This window comes from Ochotona princeps, chromosome 25 (assembly GCF_030435755.1).
Source record: "Ochotona princeps isolate mOchPri1 chromosome 25, mOchPri1.hap1, whole genome shotgun sequence".
NCBI classification, from domain to species: domain Eukaryota; kingdom Metazoa; phylum Chordata; class Mammalia; order Lagomorpha; family Ochotonidae; genus Ochotona; species Ochotona princeps.
In genome coordinates, this window is record NC_080856.1 from 8,150,745 (window position 1) to 8,169,847 (window position 19,103).

At 40.2% G+C, this 19,103-nt stretch overlaps 1 long non-coding RNA gene across 1 annotated transcript in view; it reads left to right on the forward strand.

Moving 5' to 3' along the window:
* The window catches only part of LOC131483382 (uncharacterized), a 55,400-nt gene that overhangs the window by 13,540 nt on the left and 22,757 nt on the right, over window positions 1-19,103 (forward strand). Inside the window, exon 2 of the long non-coding RNA XR_009247625.1 lies at window positions 8,305-8,411. This is a non-coding gene — a long non-coding RNA (uncharacterized LOC131483382). The remainder of the gene's footprint in view (window positions 1-8,304; window positions 8,412-19,103) is intronic.

Sequence of the window (19,103 nt, forward strand, 5' to 3'; positions counted from 1 at the left end):
GATACAATTTACAAATAACATCACAAAGTCTACTTTTCATATGATCAGTATTTATCCTTTCATTTTCAGCCTTCCCTGAGACATTCTATTTTTAAATATGTCTTTTATATTTGGTTGTTATTTCTGTAGCATTTTAACGAATGAATGTATTCCATTTCTGTTATCAAACAGCAGTTATGTAAAGATTTGGTTCTGACCTCCTGTTGTTTTCTGTTTTAGTGCTTCCTTTGTTTTGTATGATTTTCCTGGAAAAAATATTTAGAAGACAATTTAAGGAAGCATAAAATATTTGAAACTTTTTTCTTCACGAGTTGCAACGATTGTGTAAGTATTGTTAAGTCTAACTTTGGCTGTCTCTTCTAACTCAGAGACCATCACCATGAGGATGTTTAGGGTTCAGTCCCCACAATCATGTGTATTCTTCTACATTCGTACTTCTACCTTTGATTTTGCATTTGGGAAAATTATCTGTTAATTATGATATTTCAATATAAAATGGTCTTTTCTCCCTGAGGACTTGCAATTCTTCTGCATGACAAAAGCTATCTTATTTCTCTCTCCAGTTTTCACCTCTTAAAGCTAGGCAGTAAAATCTGCTGGAAAAAGAATTCACAGTGGCCTGTGCGTGTCTACGACTTTTAGAGCTGTCCTTTCCTAATTTTTTTTTTTGAAGTTCTTTATTCAAAGGATCCTCCCTCTCATTCCTTTAAAACTCAGAGCTTTAAATAAAGTAAAGGTTCCTTGGCTGTTGTTAGATCTTTCACTGCCCCCCCACCTGTATAAGCTAACTTTGATAGAACTATGCTTTTTTTACTTCTCCCAGTCTATGTTAAAAATACACACTTACATAGAACTTTGCTCTTAGGTTTATGCCATCCCCCATTCCATTCCAAAAAGTAAACTCCAGTGTTATTCTTCATTTCAAACACTTAGAGGTACCCAGGCCAACACATTTCATGGTATAAATTATGAAATATATGACTATGACCCGTACACATTTTAGTCTTATAGAAAATTTGACTCTATATAACTGTTTTTTAACTGAAAGCATTAATTATGGGTAGCAATACATGTTCAAGATGGAGTGCTCAATTTACCCTAACTCATAAACAGGAAAACAGAATTTCCGTGCATCTTCATAGTTGACTTTTAGCCCAGTTTTAAAATAGGTACACACCTTCTCTTTTAGTTAATTTCATTTGCAGCTGAATTAGTCATAATTTCCTTTTAGCTTCCATACAGACTGCAAACACATCGCCAGTTATTAACCATTTACTTTCTAGTTTCCCTCAAAATCAGTTGATTACCAATTTTATTATATACTCGAGAGCACAAAAATTGAACATATTTGAAAGTGATAAATTCTTAAGCAAGTTAAAAAGATCAGTTTTAAAAGTTTATTACTGCATGAATTAAAAAACAAGTGTCAAATGTCAAGGCTCATCTTTGCAATTTTCTTGTCAATTAAATTATTATAAAATTTTGAAAGGCTACCTTTGGTCCCTTAGGATGTTGTAATGTCACTCCTTTGTAATGTTTTTTAGAAATTAAATATTCCTGGGACTGGCCTAGTGGCACAGCAAGTTGATGATCCACCTGTGGCAGCGGCATCCATGTGGACACCTGCTGCGTCCCCATTGCTCTGTTGCAGTCCTCCTCGCTTCTTACTGATCGGGAAAGTAGTGCAGCTTGTCCCTTGGGCCTCTGACTAACCTGGGTGACCTGGAAAAAGCTCCTGGCTCTTGGCTCTAGACCAGCTCAGTTTTGGTCTTAATGGCCATCTGGGGAGTGAAACAGTGGGTGGAAGATCATTCCTCTCTCTCTCTCTCTCTCTGTCATTCTCTCTGTAACTCTGAGTTTCAAGTAAAATACACAAATTTTTTAACAAAAAAATAAATATGTCCTATTGCTTTTAATGCTATGGAAATGTTAAAGACAAAGTGTAACTTTCTCTGGAATCTTCTGCATCCATGTGCCTTTGGACTATGCTGTGCTTGAGTTTGTTTACATTTTCGTGCAGTGGTTAGAAGCACGTGTATGAGAGTTGAGTAACATATTACAGACTTTATAACCTACTATTAACTGAGCTTATGTGCCTTAGTTTCCTTGGAGATGCTAATGGTATCTACTTCAAAGAGCTGTAAAACAAATGTGAACATAGCAGATGAAGATGAAGTTCTTAGAAGACAGCCTGATTTTGAAGAGCATTGTAATAGTGTGAAATTACAGGCAGTGTGGCTGGCCAGACCCAGAGAGTCAGTTAGACACTGACAAGTACTTTGTTGAGCCTTTCTGCCAAACTTTTCTCTTCCATATTGGGTGAATGAGGGTGATAATGCACACCCGTTGCATTGTGGGTAGCAAAGAACATAACATGAGGGGTTTAGTATATTATTTCCCATGTGATAAGTACTTAATAAGTGGTGACTCAGAAATCCCAAATGTATTTTAGAAATCCTTTTAACATTTTGGACACAAAGAATTACGTTTAATGTTAAGGGGAGTGAAGGCAAGAAAATAACAAAAAGCAAAGTGGTTTATAGCCAATAATGCTTTTAGACATATCAAAGAAGATTTCTTCCTGGATCAGTGTTGTGGTGCAGTGGGTTAAGCCACTGCCTGTTACACTGGCATTCTAGATGATCCCTGGTTAAACAGGAAGATGACCTAAGTACTTGTGCTCTTGTTACCCAGAAGTGAAGCAGCTAGGACTTGAATGGGATGCTGGTGTTGCAGGTGGAGGATTAATGTGCTGCAGCACTGTGCCAGCCCAGCTGTAAATATATTTTGCAAACAGCACGCATAAGAATAACTGAATAAAAAATTCTTAACTAAAAAAAAATACTGTTGGCAATTGTAAATCTTAATTTAAATGTTATAGATCCTACAAATCATTGTTTTTATTTTTAAAAGATTTATTCAGTTTTATTAATTGGAAAGGCAGATTTACAGAAAGATCTCCTAACTGCTGGCTCACTCCCCAAATGACCACAACAGCCAGAGCTGAGCTGATCCAAAGCCAGGAGCCAGAAGTTTCTTCTGGGTCTCCCAAGTTGGTTCAGGGTCTCAAGTCTTTGGGCAATTCTCTATTGTTTTCCCAGGCTACAAGCAGGGAGCTGGATGGGAAGTGGAACATACAGGACATGAACCTGTACCCATCTGGGAACCTGGTGCTTACAGGGGAGGATTAGCCCATTGAGCGATTGTGCTGGGTTTCCCCCATGACCCAATCATAATTTTAAATCCAGTCATATTTCACAATGTCTAAAAATAAGTTCTTGGGGAAAAAAGCCAAATGTAGGAGTAGAAACATGACTCGTAGAAATCACGTTCATTTAGAGTCTCCTCAAAAATCCAAAGGAATAATTTTATTCAAATTTGGACTGTATAGAGATTAGGAGATTTCTTACTAATCTCAGAGCTATAGATTGGTTTGCTCTCTTTAAACTTGACCACCGGTCATTCAGCTGTCTTACTCCTCTCTGGCCTGCTGGCAGAGAACAACATTCTCTGTAGACTGTATTTGGGCATTTTCTTTGCCAACTTGTTGCTGCTAATGCACCTCTGACCCTGTGCCACCCAGCTGAGTCCCTGTCGAAGTAATACTTGGCTTTGGCCGGTGGATGTTTCTGATTTATTCATGCTGCTTGTCTCCACTTCTTCACAATTTGAATAATGACAGCATCATGTGTTATTTGTATCTGTTGTTCTCGATAGCTCACAACTCAGCCATTAAGGCCAAGCATAATAACACAATACTTGTCAGTTGTTCTCGGTAGCTCACAACTCAGCCATTAAGGCCAAGCATAATAACACAATACTTGTCAGTTGATATCTTCTTCATCATCACACAATTTCCTTCTCTTGCATAAAATTTGAATGGAAATAACAGAAAGAATATTAACCTCATGCAAATGTGTGCTGTCTGGGTAAATGTAATGATGTTCGTTTTGCCAGTTATGCTTCTGTACTGATTTTGTGAACCTCCAGCTCAGATTTGTTCTATGTAGAAAGTCTTACGTAGACAGTGATGCTTGCTTTTATTAAGTCTTTTGGTACATATTGATTCCAGAATAAGTTTTTCTCAATAAGAAGCAATTTTATCTAACAGCATAATGATGAATGTCACAAAGCCAAAAAAAAAAAAAACCCTAACCACAAATACGACAAAATACTAATTTTTAAAAATATTTATTTTTATTGGAAAGTCAGATTTACAGCGAGAAGGAGAGATAGAAAGACCTTTTGTCTGTTGGTTCACTCTCCAAGTAACCACAATGGCCGGAGCTGAGCTGATTCAAAGCCAATATCCTGGAGCTTCTTCTGGTCTCCCATGCAGGTGCAGGGTCCCAAGGCTTTGGACCATCTTCTACTGCCGGAAGGGAAGTAGAGCATGAGGAATTAAAACCAGCACCCATATAGGATCCCAGCACACGTAAGGCGAGGACTTTAGCCACCAGGCTACCACGCCTGGCCCAAAATACGAGTTTTATAGTAAATTTGTTCAAATAGTATTGTGATTAAGGAGATGAAATTCTATGAGTGGAAATATTTCTGCAAAAAGACACATACACACTAACTTTGAAACAAAGTAATTTGTTTTACTTTAATCCTCTAACACAAACAAACAAAAAACAGACAACAAATAATAAAAGATAGGTTGTGTGGAACAGCTCTGATGGCTTTAGATTTGTAACTGCGAGAAGACATTACACTTTAAAATCTGGTTAATAGTAATAATGACTTACAGTTGTTTTAAATGTCCATATCACAATAAATGTATAACTGTAGATTAACTTGTTTCCTTTGTTACATTTTTAGTTAAGATGTCTGAATACATAGCAAAATATAGCAAAAAAAAAAAAGAAAATCCCCAAGTAATAAATCCCAGATTTTATGTTGGAATTCTCACAAGATATTATTCAACTTTGTATCAGTGATTCAGTTAAAGTCATAAACTGTAGCATTTCCCATAAAAAATTCTTTAGACAGCTTTTGGGGAAGTTACATGAGCTTATCTCTGGCACCATCTAATAGAGTACTCTGGAAGTTCATGGGATGAAAAAACGAAGTTATAGGGGAAAAACCATTTCCCCCTCTCTTGCTTGAATCCTAACCTTTTCACTGTAATTCCTCCTAGTCGTTTACCCTTCTGCCTTTTAAAATCAGGAAACGGCAAAGCAAGAAGCATCTTAAAAAGCTGAAAATACGAGGAATAAAGAAGAAAAGGCAGTCGCTCACTTGCAGCAACTGAAGTCCACTTGGAATTTAGGAAGTTGGCTGCAATGTGGCTGCAAAGTTGAGCTTCCATTTGCAAACTCAAACCCCATAGAGGAAAGCCGTTTTGTGTCCTGATTCCTGCCTCTGGTCCAGCTCTCTGCTAATGCTCCTGGGAAAGCAAAAGAATCTGCCTAAGCGCTTGGGTTCCTATAACCTTGGAAGGACTTCCTGGCCCTGGTTCCCTTGCATGGCCCATGCCTGACTGTTGTAGCCACTTAGGGAGTGAAACAATAAATGAACTCTATTTTCTCCTTCTCACTCTCTATCACTCAGTCTTTTTTTGTTTTGTTTTGTTTTGTTTTTAAAGATTTATTCATTTTATTACAGCCGGATATACACAGAGGAGGAGAGACAGAGAGGAAGATCTTCCATCCGATGATTCACTCCCCAAGTGAGCCGCAACAGGCCGATGTGTGCCGATCCGATGCCGGGAACCTGGAACCTCTTCCGGGTCTCCCACGCAGGTGCAGTGTCCCAATGCATTGGGCCTTCCTCAACTGCTTTCCCAGGCCACAAGCAGGGAGCTGGATGGGAAGTGGAGCTGCCGGGATTAGAACCAGTGCCCATATGGGATCCCGGGGCTTTCAAGGCGAGAACTTTAGCTGCTAGGTCACGCTGCCGGGCCCTATCACTCAGTCTTAAAAATACACACATACACACATACAATTAGGAGTTGGAACGTACAATTCCACTGTCAAATTCCTCCTCCATATTTTCCTCTCCCGTCTCTCTAAATTTAAGTTTGGCATAAAAGTGGATTAATCTTTTAGATGGCAGAATGACTACAAAGATGAAACTTGAAAGTATAAGCAGGAGGCCCGGCGTGGTGGCCTAGCAACTCAAGTCCTCACCTTGCATGCGCCAGGATCCCATATGGGCGCCGGTTCTAATCCCAGCAGCCCCACTTCCCATCCAGCTCCCTGCTTGTGGCCTGGGGAAGCAGTCGAGGACAGCCCAAAGTCTTGGGATCCTGCACCCTCGTGGGAGACCTGGGAGAGGCTCTGGCTCATGGCTTCAGATCAGCTTAGTTCTGAACGTTGTGATGATCACTTGGGGAGTGAATCAATGCATGGAATATCCTCCTTTCTGTCTCTCCTCCTCTCTGTATATCTGACTTTGCGATAAAAATAAATCTTTAAAAAAAAAAGTATGAGCAGAAGTAAGGACATCAGGAAGCTACATTCAGAAAAGATGTAACATTTCTCAGATATCATGAATTTGGAATCATTGCAGCTGTTTGCTATTGATTCATTCATTCAGCTGGAATTTTGTGACTTCGCATTCATGGTAGGAATTGCCTTAGGTACTAGTTATGGACAAAGAAGAATGAGTTGCTTGCCCTATAAGGTAACAGGGCAGAAAAAATACTATAAATAACTTAAAAATATAATACATCCAATGATGTGAAGAGGGGTAGGAATGATGAGATGGACAGAGGTTTAATCTGGGTAATATGAGAAGGCCATGCTGCGAACGTGACAATTACATAAAGATCTGAAGGAATTGAACATGTGGGTCAAGTAGATGCTGCGAACAGGTAGAAAGCAGCTCCGAGGGCAGAGCCAATCTGGTGCGTTGACAGAACACACGACCTGGTGTGGGTGTGAGCGTAGTGTGAGGAAGAAGAAGCAAGCCCCAGTCAGGAAGATGTAGCTAGATAGGATCAATGTGAATATGTTAGGAAGCTATAACCAAGCAAGGATGTGGCCGTGAGTCTGGGGGAATGGTGTTTTGAGAGTTATCAAGGAACTCCCCACACCCTCTAGCCCACATTCCTGAGAAGTCGCTGTGTCCTGACACAGTAACTGTACCCTCAAAAGGAGCCTTGTTTAACACGGAGTCTTGATGTTTTCAAGCCTCCATCTTTCCTCTTTTTTATTAAAAAAATGAATCTCCACACCAACCTAAGATATAGAGTAATGTATATGGATTCGGGCTCAACGAAATAATCATATCTTTGTGTTTTACTTCTCCATGGGCAAATGTGCTGTGGCCACCAAAATGTTATCAGTGAACAGTCACTTACAAACTTTCGAAGTTTACTAACCTGTCATGAGTCTGCACTTCATGCCACCATCAGTTTGCTTTATGATTTAATGTTCTTGAGAAAAATCCCTGACTCAATGCATCATAAATCACACGACTTCAAGTTCAACTAAGAAACTGAGGTGTGGAGAGTCACACTGAGGTTGTGTAACTCTCAGTCTTGTATCCTTATAATTGACGTAGTCATCCTTAATATTTGAATCGGTCCCTTCCTGGTGACAACTTAGGGAAGACTTGCCATCTTGAGATTACCAAGGACCAGCTGTAAAGATAGAACGCTTACTGCCTTTGCTTCCTCTCTCCCTTCTAACTCCCCCCTCTCTTGTCTGAGGTTGTTGAAGCTGTCTTCATACCAGATCTGTTCGTTATTCAAAGTCTTTTTTTATTTTAAGAAAAGTTTACAACCTGATTCCATGTGTCTAGGCCCTGAGAGCTCAGGTCACCTACTTAGAGCTATCTAACACCAAATAATTCTTCAGACCTCTGTGGACACCATGGACTCCAATCCTTTTCTCATACTGTGCATAGTGAACATCAGACTCTTAACAAACTTAAGGGTTCTGGCCTTCCAGACCACCTCGCTTCAGATGGCTGGTTCCCCGCGGAAACTTGAACTTCTGTCCAACTAAATGACAAATGTAGGGGATGTTCCCACACCTTTTCCCTCAAGTTTGATAACTTGCTAAAACCACTGGGAGAAATCGGGAAAAACACTGTGTTTACAAATTATTGTATCATGTAGAACTCAGGAGCAGCTAAATGGGGTATGTGTCATGAGCAAGAATGAGGGTGAAAGATCTTTCCTGGCTTTCCTGGCTTCTCCAGATCTTCCCAGAAGCTTGATGGGTTCCAAATGGAAACTCTCCAAACCTCATCGTTTAGGGTGTTTGAAATTGAGTTTTGCTTTCCTGGGCATGCTTTATTAAAGCACTGGCCACTAATGATGGAACTCAACCTGTAGTTCTCTTTCCCTTCCAGGAAGTTTTGAAAACACCAACCCTTTCATTACCTAGTTTGAGTTCTGGTGATCTGCTCCTGTCATGAAGCTACAGGGCTCCCAAACCATTTCATTCAAATAAACTCAGGTAAGGCTGACAGGGGTTTACTATGAATAGCAGAAGATCCATCCCTTAGGAAATTACATAGGTTCCAAAAGCTCTGAGCTCAGAACCAGAGACAAAGATCTAATACATTTTATGTTGTCCTGCACCTATTCGTCTCAGGTCGTTTCTTTCAGATCCCACATAAAGGCCTTAGGACTCAATTTAAAGCTGCTCCCACAGGCCAAATCTGAAAAGACAAATAATGGAGAAAAACTTAGGAGTTAACTCTTACCTGTTAGAGTCATGATGTTTGAAAATTACAAGGAATTGAACACCAATCATGCCATTTGTCAGTTCGGAATCATTAACTGATGCCAGAACAAGTGGGTAAAAAATGCGCCAAGATAGAATATTTACATGGCATCAACATGTCTCCTCCAAATACTTATTAGCTAAAAGGGAGACACAGACATGTTATGGAGAAGAAGCATGGCAAACACCACCTAAACAAATAGATAATGTTCAGTATCAACAAGAAGCATGCCAGTATCATGTGCCTTCTGACATACAGAAATGTATTCTATGCAAAAAAAAAGTATAACCTGAATTAAATCATAGAGAAACATAAGACAAAGCCAAATTCCTGGAGAAGGGGACAGTTTTCAAAATTTGTGATAATCATGTTAAGACTCGTAAAATTATCAAAATAATATTTTCAGTTTATAGGAGTCCAAAACACATGATATTTGGCACTTGATTTCATGTGGACTGTATTTTTTTTTTTTTACCCATAAAGATACTACTGGAACATTAGAAGCAAATTTAAAATAACTTTAAATTAGATGCTGGTACTGGATCATTTATTTGATACTCATTATTTTCGTGTAATTCAAAATCAACGTGAGAGGCAGAGATGTATCCCACCTGCTGATTCGCTCTAAATGCCTGCAGCGGCCAGGGCTGGGGCAGGTTGAATTAGGGGCCTCATTTTCCATTGAAGTCTATCCTGTGGGTGACAGGTGCCCTGATCCCTGGACCAGCATCCACTGCTTCCTCAGGCACACTAGCAGGGAATTAGATCCAAAGTAGAGGAATTTGGACTCGAATCAGGACTCTGATATGGGATGCAGGTGTCCCAAGGAGAGGTTTAACTGCAGCAATGTCTGTTCTTGATTTTGAATCTCTTAGGTTTCACAATTGTGTGATACGCACATGAATGAATATTTTTTTCGCTTAGGAAATACCAGCTGGTGGTTTTGGAGCAGTCACATTAAATATACATATTTTGAACAATTAGAAAAATGTTTCTTAGTAATTTCCTACTCTTTCTAATATATGTGGATTTCAAAATGTCAGAGAAGATCTGAGTGATAAAACTAATTTGAAACTATTCTAAGATGAGAAGTCACAGGGCAGTCTTAGCTGCTCTGTTTTGATGCAGGCCAGAGGAAGTGTGTGGTGCTGAGGAAGTTCCAGCCTTGGCAGCGCTCGCCTCCTCCGAGCTCCGAGACGGGCTCCAGGGACAGCCCGGAGCTGATTTCCACCCAAACCCCGATGACTTAAAACAACACAAATGTCGTCCTTTGTACTTCCGAGGGGCAAAGATCTGAAAGCAACGAGTCTCCGGGCCTCGTCCCTGTGGAGGATGTCCAAGAGAACACTCTTGCCTCTTCCGGTTTTGTTTGCTGCAGACACACCTTGAGGCTGCAGCATTCTGTCTGCATTTGGTCGTCTTTCCTAGGTCAAGGTCTTTTCTTAGAAGGCCGTCTGCCTTGCACTCAAGGCCAATCCAAGTGACCAAGGATGATCTCATCTCCAGGGCTCCAGGGTATACCTACACAGGTTCTTCACCCGAGGAAATCTGTTCATAGGTGCGTGACTCAGGATATGAGCGTATCTTTCTAAATGCCCCCATCTAACCCTCTGTGATCTTATGTACAGTTTGCAAAAGAATGTGTTTTCAGTATGCTTAGTTAAGATTTACTTCTGTTTCCTCTTCAGTGTTTATGTTGGTTGTATTTGGAGCTGTGATGAATATGTGCAAGGCTTGAGTGACAAATGCGCCCAGAGGGTGTCTAGAAGGACACATTCATGTGATTTGTTCGGATATGTAAGTATAGTTAAGCCATTGTTCTGTAGCTGTTGGATAGTGGCAGTGCTGGCTTTCAGGAACAGCTTTGGTTCTCTGTACTGCTTCGATTCTGCCAAAGCAGAATATTCTGTTGAATCTCCACATTAAACACATACTTTGTGCAGAATATATTTATCAAGATTATACTTGAAGTGCACAAAATTTCCATAGAACCGTAGGAAATTGGTGTAACCCTGTGTGGAGTTACGTGTTTTATGCTTTCAAAAATATCAGACTGCATCTTAGCCTACGTTGTGTATCATGAACTGTGGAATCCGTCTGTTCCAATCTAAAAATGTGAGTCGCTGCTGACGCAGTGAAATGGCAAGAAGAAACGTTCGTTCCTACTCCTGGTGACGGCGCTGCTTCCATCTGTCAGTCCGTCAGTGTGATGATATTAACATAATTCTATGGTGCAATTACATACCACAGGGTAACGTAGTGAAAACTTGAAAGTGGTGTTTGTCTACATTTCAGATTAGTTTTATTTCTTTTTTTTCAAAACTACTACCCTACAGAAATTCGAATGTGATCATCAGAAAGTATCCTAGTTGGAGGAAAATTAAGAAAGGAGAACTGAAACAAATAATGAAAAAAAAAAGCTTTGAAATGTCAGAACTCAGAGCATCTCCATAGTGAAACCACGACAATCCTAGAAAATAAACAAAATGTCACTTTCCAATAAAACTGTGATTCCATGAATCACGAAAATAAGACAAAGAATCAAGAGACCCCAAAAATATGGAAAACTAAAATGCAACAATATTGAAAAGGAAAATAATGGGAATCAGAACAATTTAAAAATGAAATTTAAAAAAGCAAATTTGAAAAAATAGTCAAGAAAAGCACAATTTATATAGGTAAAAAAATGATCAGTGATTATTCTCAATATAAAGATCATTTAACATTGGAATTTCGCAAGAAAATGTAACCTGCCTTGTTACTGTACTGCTTATGTAAAATCATGAACTTAATTGAGATTTTCACAGATTTTTGCAAAATCCTGAATATTAATATGACACAAACACTGAAGAATTGATGGGGTGGAAGTATAATTATGCTCTTAAAACTGTATGGATGAAATATATGGAATTTATTCCCCTTTGTAACTAAAAAGGATTTTTTAGAATCATTAGAGATTAAAAACAACAAAAAAGTGAAGAATCAAAGTTGTAAAATACTTGTATTCTATTAGTAAAATAAACAACAAAACACATCTTCTGATTGCTTATTTGAGGTTAAGACTGAATTCTCATTTTATCCTTTTTATAAAAAAGAATATCATAAAATCATGATAATATGTATCAAAAATGATTATAGCCAAAAATATGGTACTTCAGAGATGAGTCAAACTAGTAAAAAGTTAGGCCATATTTCAGACCCTGAAATGTGTGTGAAATGTACCTTTTTCAAAAATACATTGCGTTATTCATTCAGAGTAAATACTGACTTTCTTTTTGTATATTTCTACTGTTTTTATTTTAAAACATTTTTGAAATTAAAAAGGATTTGAGGGTCTGGCGCAGTAGCCTAGCAGCTAAAGTCCTTGCCTTGCACGTGTCCAGATCCCAAATGGGCACCAGTTTTAATCCCAGCAGCTCCACTTCCCATCCAGCTGCCTGCTTGTGGCCTGGGAATGCAGTCGAGGAGGGTTCAAAGCCTTGGGACTCTGAACCCGCGTGGGAGACATAGAGGCTTCTGGTTCCTGGCTCCTGGCTTCGGATTGACTTCAGCTGCAGCCATTGTGGCCACTTGGGGAGTGAATCAGTGCACGAAAGATCTTTCTCTCTGTCTCTCCTCCTCTCTGTATATCTGCCTTTCCAATTAAAAAAAAAAAGGATTTGAAAGACACAGAGACAGAGAAATAAAGAAACAGATGCGTCCAATGTCCAAGAGCAGGGCCAGACCAGGCCCACAGTGGGAAGCAGGAGCCCGTGTGGGACCCTCACCTGTGCAGCGGGACTCAGCTGCTTGAGAAGTCACTGCTGGCCCTGAAGGCGCACATGAGCAGTGAGCTGGAATCAGTGACAGCCCAGGAGCCGGAGGACCCGAGCCCAGCTACCCCCGCGCAGGCTTCCTGGACATGTGGGGCTGGATGACAGTGCCCCATCTCTGCTCCTGCATGCTTTTCTCAGGAGACTCCCCAAGGCTACCAGGCTTCACCGCTCACTCCTGCTGGCCTGAGAGGTCTTGAATAGACATGGACATTTAATATGGGTGAGTGCTGCCAATTTCTAACACAAGAAATCATCTTTATTTCACAAGCACAGGGTTTATTCTCTCCAATGAATTTCTTAGCACTGTGACTAATGGAAATATAGCTTTTAAAGTCAAGATGGGGTTCATATTTGGACACATGCCTTCTAATCAAATAATTTAAAAGAACTTGATTTTTTTTAAATGTAAATACTTACAAATGAAAAATACAAACTACTGCAGTTTAGTTTTTTCCCTAATGTGTATGTGTGCTAACAACAGAAGGAAGAAAGAATGACTATGGGCCAGGATTTGTACACAGTTAATGCATGTATCTAACTGTTTTGAACAAGAACTGTATTTTCCAGAATAATCAGAGACTCCAAAAGGAAAAAAGGAATAACTTTTAGTTTGAGAAGAATAGGCCACAGGCCAAGTCATAAATACATGTCTTAATTACCACAAGTATTTTCTTTAAGGTGGCAGTTTTAAATCTTGCCTAATAGCAAAAATCGTAGCTGTAAAACAACAAAAATTATGGGGAAGAGGTTATTCAAACCAACCTTGCTGCTCTCAGGCCTGCTGCTCTTCAGTTTGCACAGAGTTGCATGTGCTCAGAGCCTTGGAATCATGTGCTTAAACATGGCTAACATGGTCAGTTTTAGCTTATGTCAATTTTTACTACTAAACATCTTTGTATATCATGTACTTCATTTTAGAAAGCTTGCTTTAACCTGATTATTATTTAGGGGCGAACACTTCACAAATCGGCCTCATAGATATCACCAGTGTGCTTTGTGACGTATAATCCATCATTGTTTTGCTGGATATAAATGGCATTCCAGCAGAGCAGCCCAAAGAATCTGTGACGACTGCCCCCCTTATCCTTCCTGCGTGGGGCACGACTTTATTTAACTTTGGTGTGGATCCTATTTCTCCAACGTTTCATCCTCATTATTTCTGCTCTATTAATACTTTCTTGTTTTCGGTTTTGTTTTTCGGATTTTTACTTATTTAATTTTGTTTGATTTGAAAAACAGAAAGCAGATGCGCGGAAGGAGAAGGATCTAGCATCTATGGCTTGTTCCCTCAGTGTCCACACCAGGCTGCGCAGGCCACTGACGCCAGGCACCGAGAGCTCAAGCTGCATCTCCCACATAGATTTCAGGGACCCAAGGACTTCACCCACCATTTGTGGGCTCCCAAGTTGTGCACTCACAGGAAACTTGACCATAAGCCAAGTAGCAGGGTCTTGAAGCAGTTATTCTGTTATGGGATGCCATAGTGTCTTAGGCAGATTCCAAACACCCACCTAACCCCACTTTTGTTTTTTTAACTGCAGTCTCTGTGCCTTTACAGACTCATAAACAAAGTCATATACTCACTCAAAGTATGATTTCTTTGATCTAGAGAATTATTAGAAGTTGATTGCCAGGTTTTCTTAGGATTGGATAGTGATCTATGGATGATCTAATATATTTGGCAAGGTTTTCAGGCACATATGACCTAAAGTATTGGAACAGTTAAGTAAAAACTGGTTGCAGCTCTTTCATTTAGCATTAAGTGAGCACTTTGAAAGGTTAACATGTCTTTGTTAACATTATACTATGGATGTATTACACAAATGTAACATATCAGCCAGTAGTATTAAAGGTAACTCTACATATACACCTAGACATAATGAAATAATTCATTAGTAAATCAATAAATCAAACCACATTATGCTGGAGGGCAGAGCAGTCTATGATATTGGTTTCAGGTTCCTCACCAAACCAAAGGTTTAAAAAAAAACCAATGACAGGTTATAGCGTGTAGCATATTTGTGAGATCTCATTCATTGTAACTACTGTATCATATTGAGAATATATTTCATCACCATCAGTTGAAGGCGTTCTTTATCCTAAATGACCAGATAATATCGCTACCACCAAAATCCTGGATTCAGCAGGTCTTCTGGTATTTCAGCGATCTCTGATGCAACCCAACACCACTGTGAACAGGATGTGGAAGCAGCTGTTGCAGTCAGCAGAAAGGGGCATTTGCAACCGTTGGGCAAATTGCACACACCATTAGCGAGACAGGCAACCATGAAATAAAACATAAGCTTCCTGATCAACAGTTTCCTTGTTTATGTGGAGGTACACTTGGAAATATGCTAAGCATATCCGAATAAAAAGTTGTTTTGGGTAAAATTAGAATTTGTCTAAGTACTTATGAATTTATTTGTATCAGTTGTCCCGTTTAGCATCCTAGTCTATGTGATTTTATAAAGCATGTTGGAAGTAGGGTGCGGTAGTAAGAGAACTAGGAAAGAGAAGTAAGTAGATATAGAGAATACTCTCTTGGCCAGTCAAATCTTGAAAGAGGCATGGACACTGTGGTGTTGTTAATCCACTTCTCCAGACACCAGCACCCGCATCCGAACTTTGCTTTGAGCCCCGGCCCCTCTGCTTTGATTCCGTTCCCACCTGATGCCCTAGGAGGCAGCAAGAGATGGCCGAAGTCCGTCCCTGCCCAGCTACGTGGGAAACCCCGAGGGTGTCTCTCTTGATTCTGGGTTTGGCTGGCCCAGTCCTGATTACTGTGAGTATCTGAGAAGTGGATCAGCAGATGGAAGATTTCTTCCTCTGTTTCCCCTTTTGGTAATCCAGACTTACGCAGAGAATACAAATAAATGTTTTTATCACAAAACCTGAGAGAGGTAAGGCATTCTACAAAGAAAAAAAACCTTAATCCTTAGAAGAGGTGTATATGAAACAGCTCGTGTAGCAAACATGCTCTTGGAGACAGACTACAAACATGAAGGCATGGAAACAGGGCCGAAGAAACCAGCGTGTACTTGCCAATGTTTCTATAACACCAAATCCAAAGCCGCCAACCTTGACAGAGAAACAGTTAAAAAAAAATGGCTTCCTCGTGTGAAATGGAAATTTTATTACAAAACATGTACTGTTTGTCTTTTTTTTTTTTCCTCTCCAGGATTTGCTAAATTCTGGCTTATCTAGTCACTTATCCCTCCTCTGTTGATTCTCCCCAAAAGGTCTTGGCTCGTCTGAGGAATCTTTAGATTTTGTCATGCACTATTCAAGAAGGAATGTGAGCAGAAAGTGAACAATTTGAGTGCTAGGTAAGTTTAAGGACTAAAGTTGGCACGGGAGTTTTGGAGAGGAGTTCTCTGGAGGGAAGAGCAGTAGTTACCGCAGACGGGAGAAGCTAGATGACAGAAGGGTTTTAAGCAGCACAGTACATCGCGTGTTGCCTTCATGTACCTGAAGAAATACATATGTTGAGTTTAAAATATTTCAAAACAAAGACAGTTTTCTTTGGTTGCTGTATCCTGGCTGCACTGCCATTCTTGCCCTGAACCTCAAGGGCTCACTCTATAAACACTGCTTTAACTTGTCAATAATCCCCAACTTGGTCCAACAGCTGTGCAAGTTTCTTGTTGAGCTCACAAGGAGCCTATTTGTGTTTTAGGTGTTACACACAAAATAATAATAGAGAACAAGCTATTACTTGTTTTCACTTATAATCATAGATCTTGTTCCTAGGGATAAAAATTTATTTTCTGCTTTGTGTTGAAGGCATGAAACTCTAATAGCTTTAGTTGTCAATTTCTGATTTTAATTACTCCATTGTATTTTTCCCAACTGAAAGTTATCTAACAAATTTGTAAGTATATAAACGTTATACAGCTAGGCAGCTACTATTATAGCTGCATAGTTTTATTTTTTAGTTAGCATATTTTTCACCTGAATTATACTCTTTTCCCACCACACATAAATTTCTGAAGTATAGACACACCAAACATACAAGCACAGATATGCATAAGAGCCCTGCCCATCGCCAATTATCTCTTTTTTCTCTCTCTTCTCTCTCTCTCACACACACATACTTTATCTGCACACTTAAAAACCAAAAATAATTCATTTCACTAGAAGAAAAGCCAAAGCATCAATAACAGCTGTGCTTTAAGTCTCAGTTCTAGCAATTCTAAGGGTCCTGGGATTCAGACACAGTTAGTGAAAGTCAGGGTGTCCTGAACATGTACAGCGTCAGTGTTTCCACAGCCTGAGCTAAGTGAGTTTGAAATGACCCGGCTGTAGCTTAGCAGCCTCGCTTCCAATGACTGTATGTTTGGCTCCATGGATCTCCAATAGATAAAGACTATCCACTTGCCCCAATACTGCAGGGGATCCATAGCAATGAATTAGCAGAACCCCAAAGGAGAAGTAACTATTTGGGGGAGTGCTGATCCTGTCCTGCACTGAGCTAGCTGCAGGTCCTCTCTCCAACAGCACCATCTGGAAGAACCACATTTTACTTATCTGGAAAGTGTTACCACTTAATCCAGGCTTACTGTGTTATTAGGATGTGTCCCATGTTCTGTGACCCAAGTGTGTGCTGCAGGGTAGACACAAGGAAACTCGAGAGCTTGTCACTTCCATGAAGTGAACCTCCTCCAAGTTTCCTTTGGACTTTAGATGATAGAAATTACTGTTCATCCAATGCTGTCTCTAATGTATCTTTTGAACACACCACTTGCTGTGGGAAATTTCTTTTCAATTATCTTATCCAATAGAACCTTCCTGAAGATGGTGAGACTAATTACCGCACTCTATGAGCAATAGTGTTCATCTGTTCATTGTTCATCTGTTTTTGCTCTTCCAAGAACATGGTTTTTGCTAATAAAAATTACCTTCTAACACACACACAAACACGCATATACACTGTTTTACATTTATTTTAAAGGCAGAAACAAAGATAGATGAGACGGAGGGATAGAGAGACAGAGGAGAGAGAGAGAAATAGCGTTATCACCTGTGAGTTCTCCGTGGCTCACAGGGGCCCCAGGCTGGTTAGGCCAAAGCCAGGAGCCAGGAACTCAGTCCACATGTCTCCTACAGGGGCACAGACCCAGTCACTGAAGTCAGCACTGCTCCTCCCAGGTCCGCGTTAACAAGGAGCTGGACTCGGGAGCCAGGGCGGGAGTCCAGCTTAGGCACCCCAACGTGACGTGAGGGTATCTGCAACGCCGTGTTGTTGTTGCTACTGTTCACAACAGAATTCCTAATACTAAATTGCTTACTTGCAACCCTTTTCAGAAAGTGTAGCTGAGGGGCGAGTATTTTGACGCAATTTGTTAAGCTACAGCGTACAACCCAAGCATCACGTATTTCATGAGCAGTAATAATTCTACCTACTTTGTTACTGATCCAACTTCCTGTTGATAAGCCTGGGAAGACAGTAGAAGATCCAGTGCTTGCATTCCTACAGCCACACGGGAGGCGAGGATAATGTTTCGCCTGGTCCTACCCTTGGTGTTGCACTCGTGTGAGGATAGAACTTGAAAGCAGAAGATTCCCTCTCTTCTGTCTTTCAAATAAATAAATAAACCTTAAAAGTATCTGAGACATGATCCACCAATTCAGCTCAATTTCACTTATCAGCATTCCATCAAAAATGCAACTTTTAGTCTAAACCCCAGTTGTAATTCAAAATCTATTTTAGAAAAATAATTTTCGGACCCAGAGCAATAGCCTAGTGGCTAAATCCTCACTTTGCAACTGTCAAGATCCCATATGGGTGTCCCTGGCTTCTCCACTTCGATTCAGCTCCCTGCCTGTGGCCTGGTATAGCAGTCGAGGATGGCCCAAAGCTTTGGGACCTTGTGCCCATGTGGGAGATCTTGAAGAAGCTCCTGGCTTCTTGGTTTGGATCAGCTTAGCTCTGGCCGTTGCAACCACATGGGGAGTGAACCAGTAGATAGAAGATCTTTCTCTGTTGCTCTTTCTGTAAACCTGACTGTCCAATAAAAATAAATAAGTATTTAAAAAGAAAGATAATTTAGACAGATTTCTGTTTCTTTTCTCACCTTTGGTCAGGGACAGGAATTTCCTCCTGAGTTGTGTTTAAGCTATCAGCAGGGAGTCAGGACACTTGGAAGTTTATAGTGTTTTGTTATATTTTGCTTTCCCAGCCTGCAAAGGTACTTTCCACCACTTGGAGACCACACATTCTGCCTCAGTGGAGTGGGGTTTGGGTGGAAAGGTTAACTCTGAAAGATAGAGGTTGCAATACGGGTGTTATTTCTTCGCTTCTTTGTTAAGAAGGTTTCAGACCTCTACAACTTTATAAGGACTTGTAAAGCTCTCGAAGGCAGATAATCAGGTGAGACCTGAATTAGTCACCTAGTCTCCGACAGCAGCCTTAGCTGTAATTAACAGTGACGTTGGCGAGTCACCGATTTGTCCACCTGCACAGAGGCTATTTTGCTACATTGTTGAACAGTTATGAGGTGTAGAAACTCGACCAGGCCACATTCCCAGCTGTCTCCTCAAGATTTTTTTTTCTCTAATATTTTATGATGTAGCATGTTCTTTTCCTCTCAAAAGATTGGTGCTGAA